This window comes from Sabethes cyaneus, chromosome 2 (assembly GCF_943734655.1).
Source record: "Sabethes cyaneus chromosome 2, idSabCyanKW18_F2, whole genome shotgun sequence".
NCBI lineage: Eukaryota > Metazoa > Arthropoda > Insecta > Diptera > Culicidae > Sabethes > Sabethes cyaneus.
Genome location: NC_071354.1, coordinates 102521615 through 102544727, shown reverse-complemented (window position 1 = coordinate 102544727; position 23113 = coordinate 102521615).

The following is a 23113-nucleotide window of genomic DNA, read 5'->3' as shown; positions in this document are numbered from 1 at the left end:
CACACCGACCATGTTCTTCATTTTCATTTGAAATAGTTTTCTAACAGCTACTCGTTCATAGTCGTCTTCATCTTAATTTACCATCACTGCTGGCTGGGGGGAAAATGCGGATTGTTCACTAAACACAATTAGTTATTTATTTCCGTAGATGGACAGTTTTATTACGCTCTCAGTGAATTAGATTAAGTTACTCTTGAGATTTTCATTAAAATTTATCGAGAACGAGATCTGTGGTTGAGCAGACTTACTTAAAAATTTAATTGCCAATGTAAATTGTACAATAAATCTCGTGTTTCATTAACTTAAGAGCAACACGGTCTTGGCAAAAAAAAATTTAAGCTTTTAAAGAAACTATGTGATCAATAATCTTTTTATTTGTAATTAAGACAATACGTATAAAACGAATTGCTTTCGAGCAGTAATCCTTTTAAAACAGAAGTGCTTGCACTGCTGTATCTGTCTCATGATTCGACCGGCTATTAATAAAGAAGGCGAAATTTGTCTATCGAGCACAAATGCAACTTCCGATATCAACATTTAATCAGTCCCAGTAACGAGTCAGTTTTTGTTTGCATCGTTTCACATGTCACTCTTGCACGTTCCGTTCTAATTTCTGCCTATTTCAAATATTGTGGTAGTGTAGTGACCACTAGCTGAGTTGGTGTCTTCCGTGTACATACTGGGAAAATTGGATATCATCCTATTCCAAATACGAGCTTTCTGGCAAGATCCCTCTGGCTTATGACCCACTGGTGTGCATGTGAGTGTGAGGGAGAAAAAGGAACTCTAAATACATTTATGACATGCTAGTTTGCATTTTCTCATCAATACTAGAACGGGCAACCTCGTCAAAGGCTGTAGAGAGGCTTGCTTACCGGCCTCGCAATAGTCAATCGAACCGATCGTTCTCATCGAGCCACTGCTGACTGCAACCGTTCGAAAAAGACTCTCCCCGGTCATGTCATCACAGCATATCAGCATCATCATGTCGGAGCTAACTATTAGAATTTCAGAGCACTTTGGCCCAAGAGGAATATACTTCGGTGCGGTAATAGAATACATGTCCAGCAAGTGCATCTTCTGCATTCCTCGCCAATGCAATGACAACGGTTTGAATGATGCTTGTTAGATGACGTCCGATGTGACTTCGATATCAATACCAGTGGTAGCCAGTAGTAGCGACGGGAAATGGAGTCGCAGGGGTGTAGCTGTGCATAGTTGCGAACAATAGTTGCTTTGAAGTCAATTATCATAAAAACTTGCGAGCGACTGGAAAAAGTAAGCTACATGACTGATATGAAACAAAATTGCGTAGGAGCACACCAGCAAGCACCTATTCCCCACTGACAGCTCTCATGTTGGGAATTTCAATAGGTTTTAGTTCTCAATACTGGTATTGGAATTGCTGGTTTCTAAGGCTGTGGATTATTTCCCATAGTATGGTTATAATGGTCATTCATTAGACAATTTAGTTTGTTCATGAAAATTAAAAAACAAAAAAAAGCGTATCTATTTGTTATGCTAGTTTCACTATTAGCTCTATCGCATTGTGCATGGTAGAACAAACAGATTATATGCATATTTACAAACTATAAAAGAATGGTTAATAGAGTGCCTCAAAATAGCACTATGTCAGAAAACCCGGGGGCTCACCCCTCAAATGATAGCTTAGGGTGTCACAACAAAACTTTTATATCGTGTCAATATTGGTAGACGCAATTTAGGAGTCGCACATTTGAGTTTTATGAAAAAATGGCATTTTTCAGGAGTAAATTCAAAAAAATATTTTTAGAAATGGTTAAGTAGACGAAACAAGGTACAAGGTATTTTTTTCACAATCAGAGTGATCTGATACACTCATAAAAAATTATGGCGACATGTCTGGACTCATATTTGGTTACAGAAATTTGAAATTCGGCAAAATTTTGAAGTTTTCGAAAAATTTCGGCAAAATTTTGAAATTTTCGAAAAATTTCGGCAAAATTTTGAAATGACGAAACGTCAAAACAGGGTATCGACCATTGTCTCAGAGCAACGTAGCTATACTGTATAGATGGGAAATTTTATGACGAACAACTTTGCCGAAGAAAGTATGGACGTATGTTCGAATCTCGCTGAGATATTTACGATTTTATGAAGGTGGAACAAAACACATTTCTGTGATTTTCAAATTTTGGCAGCTTTATGTGAAAAAGGTGATCTCATGTAAAATTTTCCGTGGAATCTCGTGGTGCCAACCCCTTTCCTGTTTGAAATCGGGAAGTGCCCCATTTCGCTCATTTTCCCCTATTTTTGACATTTTTTCACACTTATTGAACTATACCAAACTAGACTTCGAGAAATAATACTTAAAAACCTGATAACTTCATGCAAAAAAGTCCGCAGAATCGATCGATTAATTTTATTGGTTGAGTTCCCGTTTAATATGGTCGGTTTGGTTATGCGAGTTCAACCTAAAAAATTATTGTGCTCTAAACTAAATGGGATAAGCCCTATTTGATTCTGCGGACTTCTCTACACGAAATTAGGCCATTGCAAATCATATTTAAAGTTTTTGTCACCCCCCCCCCCCCTTGGAAAATCGGGGGGCAAAAAAATAATTTGTAGGATATGAGTCAAATTTCTGTTTAGAAAATCAATTGTGTGTGGGCTCTACAGTCTGAAAAACTCGAAAAATGAGTCTCCGAGTTGAATTAACGCTTCTAGCACGGAACAGAAATGGAAATTCGAACAATGGAATTTCCGAAAATCGTCCATAAAAATTTTCCTTCGTTTTTGTCTTTTTTCGTATATTTTTGCATAGAAAATAATAACGTATATATTATAAGCAAGAATAGATTCGGTTTTCACGTTTAAACCTTAAATAAAAATTCTTAAAATCCATGTTTTTTTTTGCTCGAATAAAAAATTTACTTTGTTTTTTTTTCGCCGCCTCCCCCCCCCCCCCCCCTTCAGTAGCCGAACACCGGAAGGACAAATACTTTATAAAATATTTGTAATGGCCTTATAAGGCTTTCAAGTTTTGTTTTCTCAAAACCTTGCTTGGTATAACTCAATAAGTGTAAAAAAATGATAATAGGGGAAAATGAGCAAAATGGGGTATTTCGCGATGGAAAATACGAAAGAGGTGGGCAACACGAGATTTGTACGTATAAATTGTACGTTATATCGAGTGACGTTGTATCGAGGGTACGTAATAACGAGGGTACGTTATATCGAAGTTTGCCTGTATTTAAACCGGCCTATTGACAAATTGAGTAAAAACTGCCGGCGTGTCGCTACCTGTTGCGATGGTGAGAAAAACGAAAACAAATATCAGATGCGGTACATTTCATGAAAAATTTTCAGTAAATTTAATTTTTAACTGGTTTTCGATTGAAAACTTTACTAAATTTTTATCAGGTTTTGTAAGAAATTTGCTGTTTTACAAGTTATTTTAAAAACACTTTTAAAATATGGAATTGAAAGAGCATAAATTTGAAGAATACTGTAAAAGTTAATGTGGCGACTTAACTAATCGAACCCAGCAGTGATCCTAAAGCGGGTTTTGCATATTATTGGAATGTTTTTCTACTTTACAAGATCCTTATGGTTGTTTTGTATCGGTTCAAGTTAAAGTTCTGGGGATTCGAATATCTTTCAGTCCTATCGAACCATGTTGCTCCGGCACTACATTAAAATATGAATGTTTTCTTTAGTTATCCTGTATCTTGCTTGCAATAGTCTGGTTTATATTAATTTCACAAAAAACAAGTTTTTTACCACTCAAGCACGTGGATTTTTATAATATAGCGTGATATGTAACCTGTTTGTTGTCGCATAAATATACAAAAACATTATTTTCTCGTATGTACTGTAAACAAACCACTGACAAAGTATATACCAAAAATAAAGTACTCAATTTTCTTACATTTTGCAATAATAATTTTACTTGTACATTGATTCACTACATTAAGAAAATTAAAAAAGTGAACTTTTTTCGATTCTTCAAGCAAACTGTCAACTTTCTCACCGTTCGGCTAGTTCCAAAGACAACCACCGTCAGCGCATAAGTTTCGGTCGAACAGGTCAATTACGGCCAAACTAGCTAATCGCGTGTGGTTAATTTAGCAGCTAAGCGCGAAGGAATTCAGCATAATCGAGACCGGTTAACGGGAAAATAGCAGTCATTGACTTTTCGTCGCAGAGCCCAATTTTGGAAGCAGTTTTTGGGCCCAAAAGCGGGGTTCGGTTTATAGAAATGTATTCACTGCATTCTTCTTGCCAATCTGAGCACAGTGAAATATATTTTCATGCACATATCTTTTTCCAAACAAACAAAAATTGCTTTTGAAATATGCAGAATCGATGACGACTAATTTCACCTTAATTGATTACCTAATAATCAAAACATAAACCAATCGATTAAAAATTAATCGACTATTTTAATGGATAATCGATTAGTTCGATTAATCGAGAAGTAATCGGACTTCACTAATTCGGCTGATAACAGCGGTACCTACTACCTAGTACTAGCAAAGAAGGCTTGTTGTTCGTTGAAAATAATTTTTACTTTCAGGACATCAACTTGGTTAAGGTTGAGGAAAACAGGGCCTTGGGCTTAGGGTGGGTTGGACCTAGGTTGGACCTAGGTTGGACCTAGGTTGGACCTAGGTTGGACCTAGGTTGGACCTAGGTTGGACCTAGGTTGGACCTAGGTTGGACCTAGGTTGGACCTAGGTTGGACCTAGGTTGGACCTAGGTTGGACCTAGGTTGGACCTAGGTTGGACCTAGGTTGGACCTAGGTTGGACCTAGGTTGGACCTAGGTTGGACCTAGGTTGGACCTAGGTTGGACCTAGGTTGGACCTAGGTTGGACCTAGGTTGGACCTAGGTTGGACCTAGGTTGGACCTAGGTTGGACCTAGGTTGGACCTAGGTTGGACCTAGGTTGGACCTAGGTTGGACCTAGGTTGGACCTAGGTTGGACCTAGGTTGGACCTAGGTTGGACCTAGGTTGGACCTAGGTTGGACCTAGGTTGGACCTAGGTTGGACCTAGGTTGGACCTAGGTTGGACCTAGGTTGGACCTAGGTTGGACCTAGGTTGGACCTAGGTTGGACCTAGGTTGGACCTAGGTTGGACCTAGGTTGGACCTAGGTTGGACCTAGGTTGGACCTAGGTTGGACCTAGGTTGGACCTAGGTTGGACCTAGGTTGGACCTAGGTTGGACCTAGGTTGGACCTAGGTTGGACCTAGGTTGGACCTAGGTTGGACCTAGGTTGGACCTAGGTTGGACCTAGGTTGGACCTAGGTTGGACCTAGGTTGGACCTAGGTTGGACCTAGGTTGGACCTAGGTTGGACCTAGGTTGGACCTAGGTTGGACCTAGGTTGGACCTAGGTTGGACCTAGGTTGGACCTAGGTTGGACCTAGGTTGGACCTAGGTTGGACCTAGGTTGGACCTAGGTTGGACCTAGGTTGGACCTAGGTTGGACCTAGGTTGGACCTAGGTTGGACCTAGGTTGGACCTAGGTTGGACCTAGGTTGGACCTAGGTTGGACCTAGGTTGGACCTAGGTTGGACCTAGGTTGGACCTAGGTTGGACCTAGGTTGGACCTAGGTTGGACCTAGGTTGGACCTAGGTTGGACCTAGGTTGGACCTAGGTTGGACCTAGGTTGGACCTAGGTTGGACCTAGGTTGGACCTAGGTTGGACCTAGGTTGGACCTAGGTTGGACCTAGGTTGGACCTAGGTTGGACCTAGGTTGGATCTGAAATATGTGAAAACGTTGAAAAAAGTATTGACCGGAAGTCGCTTAAAGGCAATTGAGCCGCGGAGGTTGCCTCTGGAGCCTACAAGGAAAGTTTCGGATGACGCTTAAGCTAGCTGTGTTTTGGTGTTGATGACATATGCTCTGCCACCTGGTATATGAGGATTTTGATTTCACGGGTAGTGATACCGTAATTGCTCACGAATCGTGTTTTATATTCATTATAAAGTCGCCCGTTGTGCTTAACGAGTAATCTGATTTTGTTATGGCATATTTGGATGAACCATTAATAGAAACATTGGCTTTGGTTGCTTTTTTGAATGCTTTAACGTTGCTATATATATACAATTTTCTGTTATTTTGTGCTTTTCAATCAAATTTGAATATGTCCCGATAAACTATGCAAGTGGGACCAATCGCCATGATTTTAAAAATTTTCCTTAGATTTATTGCATGTAAATCGATAGTCCATTTTTGTAATTAAACCTTCGATGTGATAGCAATGAAGAGTTTCTGTGCTGTAAGAATTTCAAAATAATCACGGGTGTAGATTACACAATCGAACGAACCCCAAGTGTGCAATTTTTAGGTCCCACTTGCCCCGGAGTTCCTTACATATAACTAAACCATCTCGGTTGAAAGAATGTAGCTTAGTTAGACCATTTAGTTCACCTGGCTTCTATCGCTGTCTAATGAAGGTAATTAATATATGAAATGGCCATAAAATGCTAGGACACAAATACAAATTAGGTTCACATTTCCACCGATTTCAAATGTAAATGATACTCTATCAATTTATTCCTAGTATTTCAACCATGATCGGCACCAGTCGCATTTGTCAGCAAATTGGCAGTTATGCGCTACAATTTGATACACAGCCAATATCTTACTGTATCATCTCTGGTGTAGGACTCACAGTATGTTCATATGTACGTATACTCAAATGAGAGTACGGACAGGATGGCTTCGCCAGCTGCACGACCGGCACGAGCTGCTAATGCTGGAAAACACTTTGATAATTAATTTCGAAGCAGCGTTTTCCTGTGTTTCCCATTCATTGGAGATGAAAAAACTTGTATTTCCGATGCGATGCTAGTTCGAACGTATGTTCTTAACATTCTCAACACAGTCAGTGAAATGAGCATCCGTAAGGAATTATGGAGTTGTACTAGCGGATGACGGATAATCAAGAGCATATTTATGGAATTTATTTACCGTTTATTACCGGAATAACGAATATGTATCCAACGAGACGATGTAATTCTGTTTTTCAACACTAAATTATCATAACACCATAATCTCCTACGGATAACAATATACACGCGTGCCGACGGACTAATCGACATGCAGAACACGTATCCGCCACTTGTACCTACTGATTCTATTGCAGAATAAATTTTAACGAAATCATTTCCTAACTACGTATGCCGTCAGTTAAAACCTGTGCAGTATCCTGCCTGCGACGGTTGGTATATATCAGTGCAGTGCGCTCGGTTATTGTCGTCCGTTTGCTTCAACGACTGGCAAAGCAGCTTTGATAAACAGTGCAAACATTTACTTTTAATCAACCAAGCCTGGTGTTTCGACTCAAACGGCAGTTGCACTTAATCATCCCGTGCGTATGCCGGCTTTTTCGTGCGATTTTCATCTCGATGGTATGGTAATGCGCTTACGAGCGATTAATTGTGCTTGTTTGGGTGAGAATAAAAAGCGGTTTATGACGTACGAAATAATGTGCACAAATGTTACAGTTTTACTGACCGTGTCAATACGTTTATTGGGAAACAGTTCAAACAACAAATAATTTAATTTCGCTCTAAGTAACGAATAATTGAAGGGAAAATGTTCAAAATATGGCAGCTGACATGTTTTATCTAAATTTGACTGCTCGTATTTTTACTGAAAAATGAAATGTATGAAGAAAAGCGATAGTTCGGTTATACAACAAAGTATATCGGAATGTAAAGTGTAGTAAACGTTAAAAATCGCTTGAGAGAAATTGTTGCACTTGAAACCGAACTAGTGATCCCTGCTGGGTGAGACGGTAAACAGTTATTGAATATCTCTTTCAAGTACTTTTTGGGTGTTCTTCTTATCGCCGATGTCGGATCTGTCAGTACGCTTTCAGTACAGTGCCGTTATTCTATAAGATTAAGTCATATCCCCTCGGCGATCTCTCTTCCTTTTATCACACAATTGCTAAAACAACTTTTCGTTTTTCCAAATAAGTACGTCCCTGCCAGTAAAGGGTGCAATCAAAATAGTTAATTTATTAACCGCATTTCGAGAGCAATGTCTTTTGACGTAGGACTACGTCTTTGTTTACTATACTGGGACTGGGTAGCACTTTGTAAAAACGAGAAATAGAAGTGTAACGTTTGAATGAAATATTTCAAACGCTAATAGCTACTATACCACTGAACGAAACATAACAGTTAATATGTCGTTGGATAGATAAAATGTCCAGCAATTTTATAGTAACATACTAATAATAATTTTTTATACGCTAAATAGTGAAAATGTGTGTAAAGATTCAAGGTCGAATTTTTCCATACATTTCCGTTGTTATCGCCTATAGCTTCACAGGCACGGACGACAATTAGATACACCAAAGGACTTGGATCCAAATGATAACCTTGAGACTACTTTGTAAGCCACACCCCTTTTCCAATCCAATCGGCAACATCGATGGCTATTGACGCCAACAGCGACCCCGAAGACAAGCGGAATCAGAGGGCAATGGCCAACGTGAATCCCACACGATGCACTTAACATTACATTTTGCATTATCCCCATCGCAGACATGCGAAGTTGTTCGATAGCTTGCTCAATCAGTGTCGGACAATCATTTAAGCAGCAGCGGCAGTGCCAGTGACTATAAAATGGTACTCTTGGTTCGCCGTCTGCTCATTCATCGCACAATCGCACTACGCACTGACGGACGGTCAGTATTTACCATCGACCCGACCATCGAAACCCAATGGCATTTTGGCGGTAATTTTCGCAAACCAACACTGAAGGCAAATGGAAACGGATCGACTGACGGGCAGCAAATTCAGCAGTAGGCCGTTGTGGTCTTAAACAGTTCTTATAAGAACTATAGTAATTGAAGAATGGAAAGATTTTTCTACACTTTCTAAATGGTTAACTTTCCATTTTGCGTTATACCATGGAGCATCGGATAATCATTCGAGCAGCAGCAGCAGTTGATCTGGTTTCCCCCACCACCTACACTAGCTTACAAGCAGCAGCGGCACTGCCAGGGACTATAAAATGGTACTCTTGGTTCGCCGTCTGCTCATTCATCTCACAATCGCACTGACGGACGGTCAGTATTTACCATCGACGGCTATTGGTGGCGAAAGCAACGGCATTTGGCGGCAACACCAGCGATTGGAGGCAACACCGATAGCAATTGGGAGGTAAAAACGATAGCATTTTGGCGGCAATTGGAGGCAAATCCAATGGCATTTTGGCGGTAATTTTCGCAAATCAACACTGAAGGCAAATGGAAACGGATCGACTGACGAGCAGCACATTCAGCAGTAGGCCGTTGTGGTCTTAAACAGTTCTTATAAGAACTATAGTAATTGAAGAATTGAAATATTTTTCTACACTTTCTAAATGATTAACGTTCCATTCGGATAATTATTTGAGCAGCAGCAGCAGCCGATCTGGTTTCTCCCATACCTACACTAGCTTACAAGTAGCAACGGCAGTGCCAGTGACTATAAAATCGCACACTAGGTTCGCCGTCTGCTCATTTACCGCACGATCGCACTGACGGACGGTCAATATTTTGATAAAACTAATCCATTTCTACTTTACAGTGATTTGGTATTTCCTATCACTCCTGTATTAGCGGGCAACCATCATCCTAGAGTCTTAAGGACCGAATAGCGACATCCATCTATATATTGGGAACAGTAATTATAGTACTGATTTATAAGAAGTGATATCAGCTCAAACATAGTTCTTTTCAGGGCCACCAAAACAATTTCAAACGGTTTTTTTCAAAACCACCATTGATTCAATGAAGAATTATAAATCAAAATATTTCGCTCTTCTTTTACAAATAAACACTCAAACAATGATACTCACAAATACTCAAATATGCATATGCCAGAAATGCAGTTTACATTAGTCTTTGATTTAATGATCAGACATAAAGTTATACTTCATCGATTAAAACATGTTATCAATATAATGAGTATTATATGACACAGTCCTACGTCACCCTTTCGTACAACCCTTAGGGCTGTATACCTTGTAGTTTTTTTTTTAATTGGGTACGTTCTCCACTGCGACCAGTTATTTGATCTATTGTGGCGGGCCCCTATTTACTGTAGCCACGTCATGGTGTCCTATCACCGTAAGTATGAGTGATTTCCATTTGTTGACTAATAGCATTGTCCCAATAAGGTATTGAATAACGAATAAAGTTTATTGCCTTATTGGGCGGACTTGTCCACACAACAGAGGGTGGTATTAAACCTTCATCAAAGAATTTACTCCTCCTATGATAAAGTGCCACGCAGTTACAAAGCAGATGTTCCGCATCATTCACATTTTGAAAATTTTTGAAGGAAAAATTTTTCAAATTTGTATAAGCCTTATACCCCGGTAAAAACATACGTTTGAGTGAGAAACGATAAGTTTTTGTAGCTTTTTGCACTGGGTTTAGCAAGCTCTATACGAGAAAGACCATAAAAACCAACTGGATAGAAAGGTTTTAAAAACGAGTTAACAAAGGAGAATAGGAAATGGGATAGGAGAAACAGAAAAAGAGAAAATACGGTCAGAAAAGGGGTAAAATTAGTAATGAAAAGTACGGAACAGATGAGAACGGAAAACGGGATAGAAAAGGAGTTCAAAAGCGGAAACATCTGCTAGAAGGAAAACAAAACGGAAGAAAAAACGCAAAACGGGACAGAAAACAGAAAAAAAGGAAAACCAGAAAAGAAGACCGACGGAAATAGGAGGCAGTGAAAAGGAAAAACAAGAGTGAAATGGAAAGAAAATGAAGCCCAAATAGAAAAAACGTGACAAAAAAGGCACGGGACGAGAAAAAAAATAGAAAGGAAAAGAAAAGGAGAAGTTGGGACATAAAAGGGGTAAATGGAACAGGAAAAGATGAGAACGAAAACAGAAAAAAACAAACCAAAAAAAAAAGAAACCTGAAGAGAAAAAAATGAAAAAATGGGAAACAAAAAGGAACCCTGGAGAGCAAAGGGAAAAGGGAGCCAAAACAGGAAAAACGTAACAGAAAAGAAGGAAAAACTAGATATTAAAATCAAGGAAAAACGTGCCAGATAAAGATGAGAAACGGTAAGAAAATGAAATAAAAAGAGTTAGAAATGGTCGAATACGATAACTGCAAACAGCATAAAAAAGCGAGAAAACCGGAAAAGAAAAGAAATTGTAATATACTATAACAAAGGTAAAAATACGAGTGAAAAATAACAGGAAAAGCAAGACAGAAAACGAAGAAAGTTGGAACAATGTACACCAGGAAATACGGGAGAGAGAAAAAAGAAAATGTTAGAAAAAGAGGAAAAATGGAAGGTAAAAGTGAGAGCGAAAACAAAAAAATATTACAGAAAAAGAGAAAAAAAACGAAAAAAAATGGAAGAACGGGACTCAAAACAATGAGAAAAAAAAAGGAAAAAAAGAAATGAGTTAGAGAATAAGACAAAAAATATAAACCCTAATTTCAAGTAAACCTTCGTGTTTGTTTTCGTGTGCCTGTTCGATTTGATGTGAAACATCAATTTTTTTTGTTTTGATTTTTTATTTTAGGGGTTTTCTTAGGCTGCAGCTGATTCACACCTTCTCAAGTTCAAGTTAGTGTAAATGCAAGTCTAATTTAATGTCCAATGTCTCAATTTCAATTTTCCAGATACAGATTTTAAGCCTTAGTCAAATTTTAAGTCAATTTCAAACTCTGATTTCAAGTCCAATTTCCTGTACAATTTGAATTCCAATTTCAAGCGTAATATCAATTGTAACTCCAAGTCTAATCTCTAGTCGAACTTAATTCCATTTCTCGTCCAGATTTAGGTCCAATTCCAATGGCAATGTTAAGTTCAATTTCGAGCCTCATTTTAAATCCAATTTTATGTCCAATCTCAAGTCTAATTTAATTCCAGTTTCCAATTTTATTTGTTAGATTATAGTCATTTTAACAGCTTGGGCCATTCGTGACTTCTGCGGGGTTGGGATTTGAAACCGGGTCTTCGGTGTTAGAGGCGTGAAAACTAAGCGTCACGCCGGGACTGATCCCTCAATTTCAGGTTAAATATCAAATAAAAAATTCAAATTGTGCTTGAGGTCTAGTTTCATATCAAATTCCAAGTGAAATTCCCAGTTCAAATTATTTCGATTTCAATTCTGTTTTGAAATAACTCTAAGTCAAGTTACCAGCTCAATTTGAAGTAAAGTCTCAAGCCTTAGTTAGTCCAAATTCAAGTCTAATTTAATGCCCTATGCCAAATTTGATATTAAGTTCAATCGAAGTCGAAAGTCCGGAGTTTTGCAACCTTATCGGCCGGTATTTTAGTGACAAGTAGTTATCGATCCGCCATCCTACAATTACTCGATTTTTCCAGGGCAAAACAATCTCGTGAAAGGCAGGGTGCCCCACCCTATGTTTATAACTAAGCACACTATATACGGATACGGTTTAAAAATGCGAGTTACATCTAATAAAACAACTATCGTCAGTCATTAAGTGACCTAAAACAAGGCCGTTAAAAACTTTTCGGCCATAATTTATCTTCGCTCACATCGTTTGTTCATTGTACAGAATATTTACTGTGCTACAACTGCTCTGCTATCTTCAATTGAAACTTTTATACCAACACCAGTTGCAGTATATCACCGCTATCAAATTAGACACTGGAATCAGCTGTTCATCAGACAACACATTCACATTAAATTTCATTCTACAACTTCAGGTAAGCAAATTGTGCAAAGGTTGGTCTAAGCAGAGCAAACTGTTATCTCCACTGTGGGCAGGTTATAAGACATAATAGTTGGTCAACCGTCATAAGATGGGTAAACTTCTGTTTCTTAAATAGTCTCCCGCTTTACTTGTTTATTTTAATTATATTCTTAAGCCAAGAACAAATGAGTATATTTGAATATTGAATTGAAAGCTTAATAAATATGAGTTCAGAAACAATATCAATAATTTTCACTGCTAAAAATGTTTATTGATCTTTTTATAGATTTGCGTCAGTAGCTCCTCTGCAATCTTCTTCAACACTGAAGAGGACTAAAATCAAAAAGTAAATGCCTACAAATGTCGCAATGTGAATAAAAGATTTACTACCGCATTGAAGAACGGTAGTCTGGCTGGAATTCATTATTCAAAGCCTGCATACACTAATAAAATTTCTGATTAATCAAATCATATCCTGACTGTATCGAGAGGTAATTCCATTCCTGAGTGCCACTCTTCTCTAGGTTCGAAAGAGTTCGAGTAATAAAGCAGCTATGTGACACTTTTATGAGCTCGCACACCACTTTCTTTCATTCGGGTGTGATCCCATCACGCCCGCCCGCCAGTGCGTGGCTACAAAGTGAAAACTCGGCGGTCATAAAATTTTCAACGGATTTCGGATCTACTCCGGCTACGTGCCGCCGTTGTCGCCACAGTGTCCGTTCAGGAAAGTGCCACTCAAATAATGGTAAATATGAAATATTATCGCCATCATTCAAAATCCCATCGGTGCCGTGAAAAACAACGGCAAGTCAGTAAGCAATCAAAAGGTTAAGTAGACATTTGAAACACTCAGTCGTTGTGTAAATGGGAACCCAAACAGACATCAAACCTTTGTCCCCTGTCGAGAGTGATGATTTCAAGCGATAACATACACTCGCCTGGCAAATCGGTTACGTGTGTTGCGAGAGTAGCCGAGCAATATATGTTCGTAATTAAATGTCGATGTCTATCTGATCGTCCTAGCGAGGCAGCCTAGAAGACGGTTGATACCGTTTGCGCCGTTTGTAACATATTTCCTGCAAACCTCTTCACAAACAACCTCTTGCCTAATGCCGCAGATCTCAGTGTCTCAGCCTCAGGTATACTTTCTGAACGTGCCTGGTTTACTACCGAACTGTATTCAACGATGTCAAAACCGACAAAATGAACAGCTGAGAATTTTCTTTATACATGATGTCATTTCGAAAAATGTTGATTCTTTTTATGCTGCTGATTGATTGGGATAGATTGGGCTAGTTTTGTTACCCTTTCAAGTGTTAGCTGCTCAAGCCCATCCTTCCGGCAGAGCGTGTGAGTTTGAGTGTAGTTTTTGATTGCTTTGCTGTTTGCGACAGCGGAGAAGAACGCAGATGTCGCTGCGAACGTGTTTCAAAGCATTCCTTTAGAAACCAGCAAGTATACACATTTGCTCTAACTTGAATGTGTGTTGCTCAAAGAAAAAATCGAACCTGTCTAGAAATTCAATAATGGTACGCTGGTTGAAGTTTCTATATGTATCAGGTCATCTGTTGCACCTGAGTCTCGACATTTCACTTTCAGCTGACAATATTTCCGTCTGAACATGTTTGAAAAATACTTCCATTTCGTGCTAACGAAGTTAATCATTTACTGAGATTACTTTAGTAACCTGGCATAAAATTAGATTGAATTCATTTGCGAAAATATAATGATATCACACTGTTATGCAATTTCCATTTTCACGATTTTCAATCTGGTAAAAAAAATCACTAAGAATTGCTGGTGTCGTAATATTAAGTTAGGGAGTAGAGAATAAGGCAAAGTGAGAAATGTATAAAATTTTGCGGTGTTGAAATTGGTTTAGACATCTCAGTGGAAAGTGACTCGCAGAAAGACAAACACACGTTTCTAGTAGGTATAGTACAGGACGGAGGGGCGCCGTGGAAGATGTACGCAGGGACAAAAGTACGCACCGGGTATGAGTACGTGTTAATGGTTTATCGGTATATATTTTAGTTTATTTAATGAGCAATACTTAGCCAAGTGAGAGATTTGTTCGCTTGGGTTAGCTGTAAAAATAAAAATGATAGATTATTTTTGAATTGCAATTTCTGTGCTACGGAAACATATTTTGATTTGTAACATCAGCTATTGTAGTAGTTTACTTTACATTTATGGTCCTCTAGTACTAGACGTACATATCGTCTTCGACAGCGCACATTCAGTGGGTACGGTTCTACCCCAAGGTCTACGACCTCTTTCTGGTTCTCTGCTGAAAACAGTTTTGGCTATTCTTTCGTCGGGCATTCTGGCCACGTGCACAGCCCACCGCAGGCTGCCACTAACTTCACTATATCAGAATATTTGCATGCTTGACACTGCTTGAAGAACTTCACTGCTTGAAGGAAGTTGATCGACGAGTACTTAGGGTTTTTGATCGTAGGATTACGTCGTGCGAGTGTGCAATCAATACTCTGTGGCAAAATGGAAAATGGAGTGTAGCGCAGACGCATGAACATTTTCCATTTTCCATTTTGCCACAGAGTATTGATTGCACACTCGCACGATGTAATCCTACGATCAAAAACCCTAAGTACTCGTCGATCAACTTCCTTTGGCATCCATGACTTACGTCCGTAAAGGGTTACTGGGAGGATTAGTAATCTCTAGAGAGTCGGTTTCGATCGAATTTGTAAACTGTGGGACTTCAGCTGGCAACGTAATCCGTAGAAATTCGCGGCTACAATTCGTCGTTTTAACTTATAAGGTATATGAATCTTTTCACTACTTCATATCGCTTCCACGATTCTTGCCAGCAGCTTTGCACTTTGATACTTACTTACTGACTTATTCTAATGCGATGTGCCTCAGGATTTGATCTGCATAATAATGGTTTGCCATCAAACTCGGTCCATGGTTGTTTGTATGCAATTTCTCGACTTCCAGCTCATTATCTTCTTGATCAAATCATCGAGCACGCTGCGCACCTCTACGTCAGGTTCCAACCGGATTAGAAGCGAAAACCATTTTCGCGGAGTTGTTCCGCCCATTGTACCTTTCCTGCTTTAGCAATTTTCTTGATACTGGGTTCGCCGAAGAGCTGCACCAGCTCGTGGATCATCCTTCTCCTGCATACACCGCCAAAGATGGTCCTGAGCACACGACGTTCAAAAACGGCCAGTGCTTTCAAATTAGAGTTTTGTACATGGTACATTTGAAACGAAGGTGAGGCTTACTAGACCTTAGGGTCTTGTGGAGTCCGTAGTAAGCACGACTTCCGGTAAGAATACGTCTGCGTATTTCTCTGCTGCAGTTGTTATCCGACGTCATCAATGACTCAAGGTATACAAATTCGTCCACCACCTTGAACTCGTCCCCGTCGACTACCACACATTCGTGCATGCATGCATGTTGAAATCCGCACGTTTCATAACACCTTCTAGCGCGATATTGAACAGGAGACAGGAAATACCATCGCCTTGCCAAAGTGCACTGCGTGTTTCAAACGGGCTTGATAACGCGCTCGATATCCTCACACAGCACTGTACACCGTCCATCATGGCCTCAAACAGTTTTGTCAGCTTCTCGGGAAAGCCGTTTTTGTGCATAATTCTTCATAGCTCTTCACGGTCGATAGTATCGTAGGCGGCCTTGAAATCTATGAAAAGGTAGTGCGCAGGGACTTAGTATACACGACATTTTTGGAGGATGTGTCGCAGCACAAAAATTTGATCCTTTATCGATCGCCCCCCCGGCTTGATAATTTCCCATGAATTTACTTGCTAGCGGCGAGACATGGACACCATTCCGTCTTCGTGCCATTTGGGTGTTCATTGTAGTGCTGCTTCCACCTTTCGATCACCTTACGTTTAACCGACAAGATCCCTTCGTCTTTATCTCGACAAGTTTCGGCTCGCGGCACAAAGCCTTCCCTATAGAATCTACACGTTTCTTAAGAACGATACAGCAGTTCCATTTCCTCGCACTCCATTTCTTCCAGGCGGCGTTTCTTATCCCGAAAAAAACTGGGTTGCTGACTTTGTTTCTGTTTATATCGTTCCACGTGTTGACAAGTCCTTTGCTGCAGTATCGACGCCCGCGCATTCTCTAGCATTCCTCGTCGAACCAGACGTTACGTCAACTTCCTTCAAGGAATCTTATGGTACCTTCGGTTACGCTGTGGCGGTTACGGATGGCTACTTTAACGCTATCCGCTCGGGCGCGCACTCAGTAGCGACTTCAACTAACTTGAATCGTTCCAGATTGCACTGTGGCGGGTGCCAGTACAGAATGTTGGTAACAACGGAAAGTCTTTGGCACTCTTTAACCATTTGAAGGTAGTGATCAGAACCGAAGCTTGCACCATGATAGGTTCTAATGTCGATGATATCCGAGAAGTGCCTGACATTAATCAAAACGTGGTCAGTCACGCACTTTAGCATATCGCCCATTACGATGAAAGTTGTACCCAGCTCGTGTGTATTGCCGCAGCTCTGTGTCTACTTCCTGCAGCGCTGCAATGTCGAACTTGCGGGCCCTCAGTAAGTCGGAAAGGATGTGGGTACTTCCCAGAAAATTGAGACTTGCAGTTTCATGTTCCAAGCTTCCAATCGTTAGTCCTTTTTCGCTGTAAAAACATTACCATTTCAGAAGCTTTCTAGCGAACTCATCGGCAAAAATGAATTGGAACGTGCTGCAGACATCACCTCGACGAGTTGCTTTATAATACTTATGTCCGGAAAACTGCCCCTAATCCATCTTCACGTACGTTTCGTCATTCATAAGGCTGCATCCTTTGTAGTTTGTAAGAACCTCATTGTGCAACTTCCGGCACGTCTGTTGGCCACTCGATTCTGCTTCAGTGTCCTGTTTGATTAAGTAACTACTGGCTCAAAAAGACCTAATTCCTTCGCGCGAACGAACCCTTCGGACGGTGAGTGCTTTAGCTGGCATTGAATTTCTTAGCGATAGCATAATCCGGCAGCCCTGGGTTTGCCTTATTTCTTCTCAACACCTTAAAATGCATGTCGACCACGTCGGATTTTCGTAGTCGATTCCCAAGATTCTTGGTAGCGGGTTTGGTACCATAGTTGACTTCTTTGGAACAAAATTAATCGTGACAAACTTTTCATTACTGAACGCTCTTGCAAAGTTTAATCTAGGGAACATTTCAAAACAAACTACTGTCAAAACAATTCAGACTTCGACTACTAGGAGGGCAGCAGTAAAATAAACATTGCCTGCGAGTAATAAATTACTTAAACAAACAAACAAAACAAAATAAATTGTGGAAACGTCAGGTTAAACCCAAGTTGCATTAACAGTTTTATTACACTCTTATGATGGTTTTTGTGATTAAAATTGATCATAAATACCGTTGTAAAACTGCAATAAAGCTCGAATTGCTTCTTGGGAAGCTACATTACGTATTATTGAATTGAGACTATTATTTTAATACTATAGGGTCATTAGGGTTTGTTAAATCATTTTTTAAACAAGGTTTGAACTGCTGTAATCTTCTTTCTTTGACATTCCACCAATCGCAACGTAAAACAGAAATAAAAATAATTCTTCCTAGCAGTCAACCTGCCAGGCGTTTCACCGAACGATGAAATTGATATTTTCTCGTCTATTTACGTATGATACGATATCTGTATCACAAAAGAATCTTTACAATGTAGAAGGATAATGCCTAATTTTGGCTAAAATAGTCCAGCTCACAGACAGAACAGACGACTTTTTGAAACCAAAACCTTAAAGCTTAGAGCCATTTGCATGAACACAATGAGTTCACCGTTTGTAGTATCACTTTTCCTCTAGTGCCCAATTACCATTATTGATTTCCAGAAAACAGATATTTCATCTTCCCTGAATATGTTCATCCACACAAACAGGCGAAAAGGCAATCCTTGTGCCAACGGATGCAGCCCGGTCACCGGAGACCAGCCAACCGGTGACCGCGCTCACGCATGGAATATTTTACCTCTCAGCAGTTTTGGATAATTGCGCACTTGTCAGGTCATAAATCGATAAGGATTGGCTTAATTTCAAAGTAAATAGAACTCGTGCACTGCAGCTGATGGTTACCTGCCTGCGCCGAGGCTGAAGGCACATCCACCTGTCTGCTGAAGTGGACGGACGGAGAACCAGTTGAGTGTGGCAAATAATTCCACCACCCGGTGCGTTATTTGAATTATCCGTGAAGTGTGCGAAGCTGACCGATAGCGCACCATTCGGCAAACATTTGCCGCCGGATATGGTGAATGCGGGAATTGTTTGGCGAAACATAACGACAACGATCAATGTGTGTATGTGTGTGTGTGAGAGAGATTATTTCCCCACAGTAACTGAAGCTGGAGGGTTTGCGGGTGGTTGAAGCACGGACCTTTTGTATTAAACAGGTTGTGATCCATTAATCTTACATAGGTATTGAATGGTCGCTTTCACTGCAGCTATGCCATTTATTTCAATTAAAAACACATGAGCTGCATATTATGAACAGTTTTATCAGTCTATAAAATTATTCCTATGCGACCATAACCTGTATATTTATCTGACCTTGGACTTGGGAGTTTGCCTGATCTGAAGGAACGGAACCGAATGAATTTATGTTTATGCAAATTAGTTCGATTATGGTCAATAACAGAAACAGCCTGAAACGACGCTAATTGGCTGGTAGTGGGTTTAAACACAAAGTGCACCGAAGGCGGCTTCTTCCCGCCTACTGTCATCAGTGGTAAGAAGAAAGTGTCATCGAAATGATAGCGCATGATAATTTATGCCAACATATAATCAGCATTTCGCGCTAATTTGTGTTTGAACCCAATGCCGTTTCGCATCGTTTAATTGAGCGATTAAATTAACAACTCTAATGAAGCGCAATTAATTCGTAGGAACAAAAATAAGTTCTGATCGCATCCCATCGATGGTAAATAATATCAAGTCTTTGAAGAAAACTTTCAGTTTGTATAACAAAGTAGATTTGTTTCGTTATGTGATATAGGTATTATACAAATAGCATAATGTTTGTCATATTGTGGTCCGCGTGGTTTTGTGGTTAGCCGTATCGGTTGGCTAGCTCGTACAGTAGCAAAATTGAGTTTGATTTCCGAACAAGTTCCTAACTTTTCCGCATTACGCTTTAACATTTATAATTGCAATACTTTCTTCTACCGTTTGTCAGTTGTTGTAAACTCTAGGTAACTTCAATAATAAATTCCGCCATAACAAATAATGCCAAATCAGATGATTTGTTTCGGAAGAGTGATTTTTCTATGCAGAGATAAGTACTGATGTGTAATCCTGTCATTTGAGTAATAGATTTTAACATAATAAATACAAGTGGTTGTGTTTTATTCGTAGGGCGAGAATAAACAGCTTTTGAAAGCTTTACTATCTTGCATTCACTTATTAGAACTTGCATTCACTTATATTCCAAATGTAGACGAATCCCTTCTCTGCAATGCATTCAGTGCGGGGACTATTTCGAGAAAGTAGCTATGCTAAGAGCAGGGCTGGGAATTTTCCATTTCAATATCAAAATTTCGATGAAAATGAATGCAACTATTAGTCAACATCGGCAACAACATAGCAAACTAATTGAAAAAGAAAATAACGTGCTGTACCCGAGTGAAGATTTTTTTCAGATCAATCCGTCAAAATTATTTTGGCAGTGACGAGTTCATTCACTAGGTTCTATCACGTATTGAATGGTGCTGTCAATATCAATATCATTAAGACCACGCTATGTCCGAAGGTACTTATTATTTAACTTACATGCATCTCAGATTTCTTTTCACAGGATGTTAGTATAGGTCAAACCCAAGTAGCACACGTTGTCACAATTGAGTCGCAGCGGCTGATATGCGACAAATTTAAATGTAAAACTTCGGTTACAGTAACCTAAAAAATAACAGTTGTGTAACCGAAATAGCGCAACTTATGTAACTAAATATGGTTACATTAACAGTTACTCAATAACCAATATGTAACATGTATAGTTACAAAATGGTTACTATTGAAGTTACACATAAACTGTAAATTGACTTTCAATTGATGGCAAATTAGTTATCTTGAAACTTTTATTGCATGGCGAAAACAATGCAGCAAGTTTATTATTTCAATCTATGGCTGTCAACGTCAAGCAGTAAATTTAACTGTTGAATATAGAAGAGTGTACAAATTTCGCTTGTTATTTCAACACAAATTTTAATGCAGTTTCAAATTTATGGTGAAATGCATGATTCTAGCTTTGAAAAAATTACGCGCTCTCATTTAATCTAGCTTTTCGTTATTTACTTCTTTGAAAAATTGATTTTTTGTAAAACAAATATGTACAAATATAAAAATTTTAATTTTATTTTCTGATTTTTAAATTTATTCTTAGCAATAATGAATTAGTGGAGCATTCACCTAGAAATCATTAAAAACAAATTGTTTTCGCTATCACTTAGTAAAATTCATAGCCATTTTGCCTTTGGTTTTAACTACTACACCATCGTCCTTGAAGTTTTGTATCGTTTTCGGCATATTGCATGAAATAATTTTAAGCAGACACTGTTCATAGATATCGGGAAAAGGTGTTTTTTAGTGATTCTTGTGAAAAGAAAGTGTTAATTTAATATCAAAGAATAGTTTCACTTTGAATAAAACAGTTTACCAGCAGTGTTAATCATAGAAGGTTACAATTCAGTTACATTCTAGTTGCACGTAATCTTAGCCTTCGACCTGGTTACGCTATCGGTTACGGTAACCAATATTAAATCTGTTTTGGTCACTTATTTCTTATGTCGTCATTTCTAAGTTACACTGTAACCTATTTTCATTGCCGATTTCGTTTCGATGTAACTTGATCGTTTTGACGTTTGAGAATAATCAAAATTTGTTTATTTAATATCAATGTCTGTGCGGAGAAGACTCCAAGTACCATCAATTAAGTAAATAAACGCATTTACAAGAGCATTTTACAACCCGTGTACCAATTGTTTATCTTTACCATAAGTAAAATTCTTGAGATCTAGTTTTTGCTTAATCCGTTGTGTTTACAAGGAACAGTGAACAAGTTGTTGCGAGATTGTTACTAGCCGACTATTTTTGACTTCGTAACTACTCGTAACGGAAAATTAACTGTTTTGCGACCAGTAAGTTGATGACAAAATTGGAAAAAGGTTTTATTTGTGTCACTTGATAACTAATTGGTAACTCGTAACTGAAATGTGACTGTTTTGCGACAACCAAGTTGTTGACAGTTCGAAAAAAGGTTTCAATTTGGTCATTTGGTAACTACCTGGTAACTTTTTGAGATTTTTGTCACAAGAAAACTTCATTGAATGTATTTCGAATATAGGCTTCAAGCCCTTTACCCATTCTTAAATCTATACAAGTAATAATGACTATAAATCTAATTCTACAGGTTACAAAAGTTACAAAAATTACAAGTCATAAAATAAATAGTCTAGAGTTAACGTAATTGTCCTCTGAAGTATAAACTAGGTCTATGCCTAATCACATCCGAGCTCATGCCAATGGTTATAATATGCTGCAGTGCATTGAAGGCATTCATGAAGCGAGAAGTAGGTTCGTGCTGCGAATAATTTCTGGACCGAAAAGGCGGCTCAAAGGTCCTGCGTTGTCGGAGTATGACTGCACTATCGTTGAATATTAACCGACTGCTCAGAGGTTGGCTGTTTGTTCGTTCTGAGAGGATATTCAAAAAGAATACTATGTCGGCTATTTTATGTCTCGAGTGGACCGTATCAATATCCACCAGAGAACACAGATCGTGATACGGTGGAAGCTGTTCTCCGTTCCATCTAAGATTCCTGAGAGCGAATCTTACAAACCTTTTCTGGATGCCTTCGATGCGCTGGATGTGCGTTATATACTGAGGACGCCAAATAATGCTCGCAAAATCGAGTTTACTTCTGACAAGGCCTTTGTAGATCGAAAGTACTGCGTAAGGGTCGTCGAGATCACGGCCAAATCTTCTGACAAGTGCATAAAGTCTCAGACTCTCTTTAATCACATTGTCAATGTGCCTACTAAAGGAAAGCGAGCGATCGAACGTTATCCCCAGGTCACGAACATATTCAACTCGCGGCACTACATTTCCTCGGTATGCGTAATCAAAGATAACAGGGTTGGTTTTTCTGGTGAAGGTCATAACTGAACACTTGTTGGTATTTACTTTCAATCCACGGATTTCGCAGTACCTTCCCACATGACCTAAATCAATCTGCAATTTCATGCAATCAAAACTAAAAAGTAACTATTTTTAATTTTATGTAACCTAACTCGTTACAAGTATCCTAAATGTAACTGCTGTGCTACCTTTTTGTATTTTTTTATTTTTATGATTAGTTACAAGTGCTACTTGGGAAATAATTAACTTAAAGAAGGTT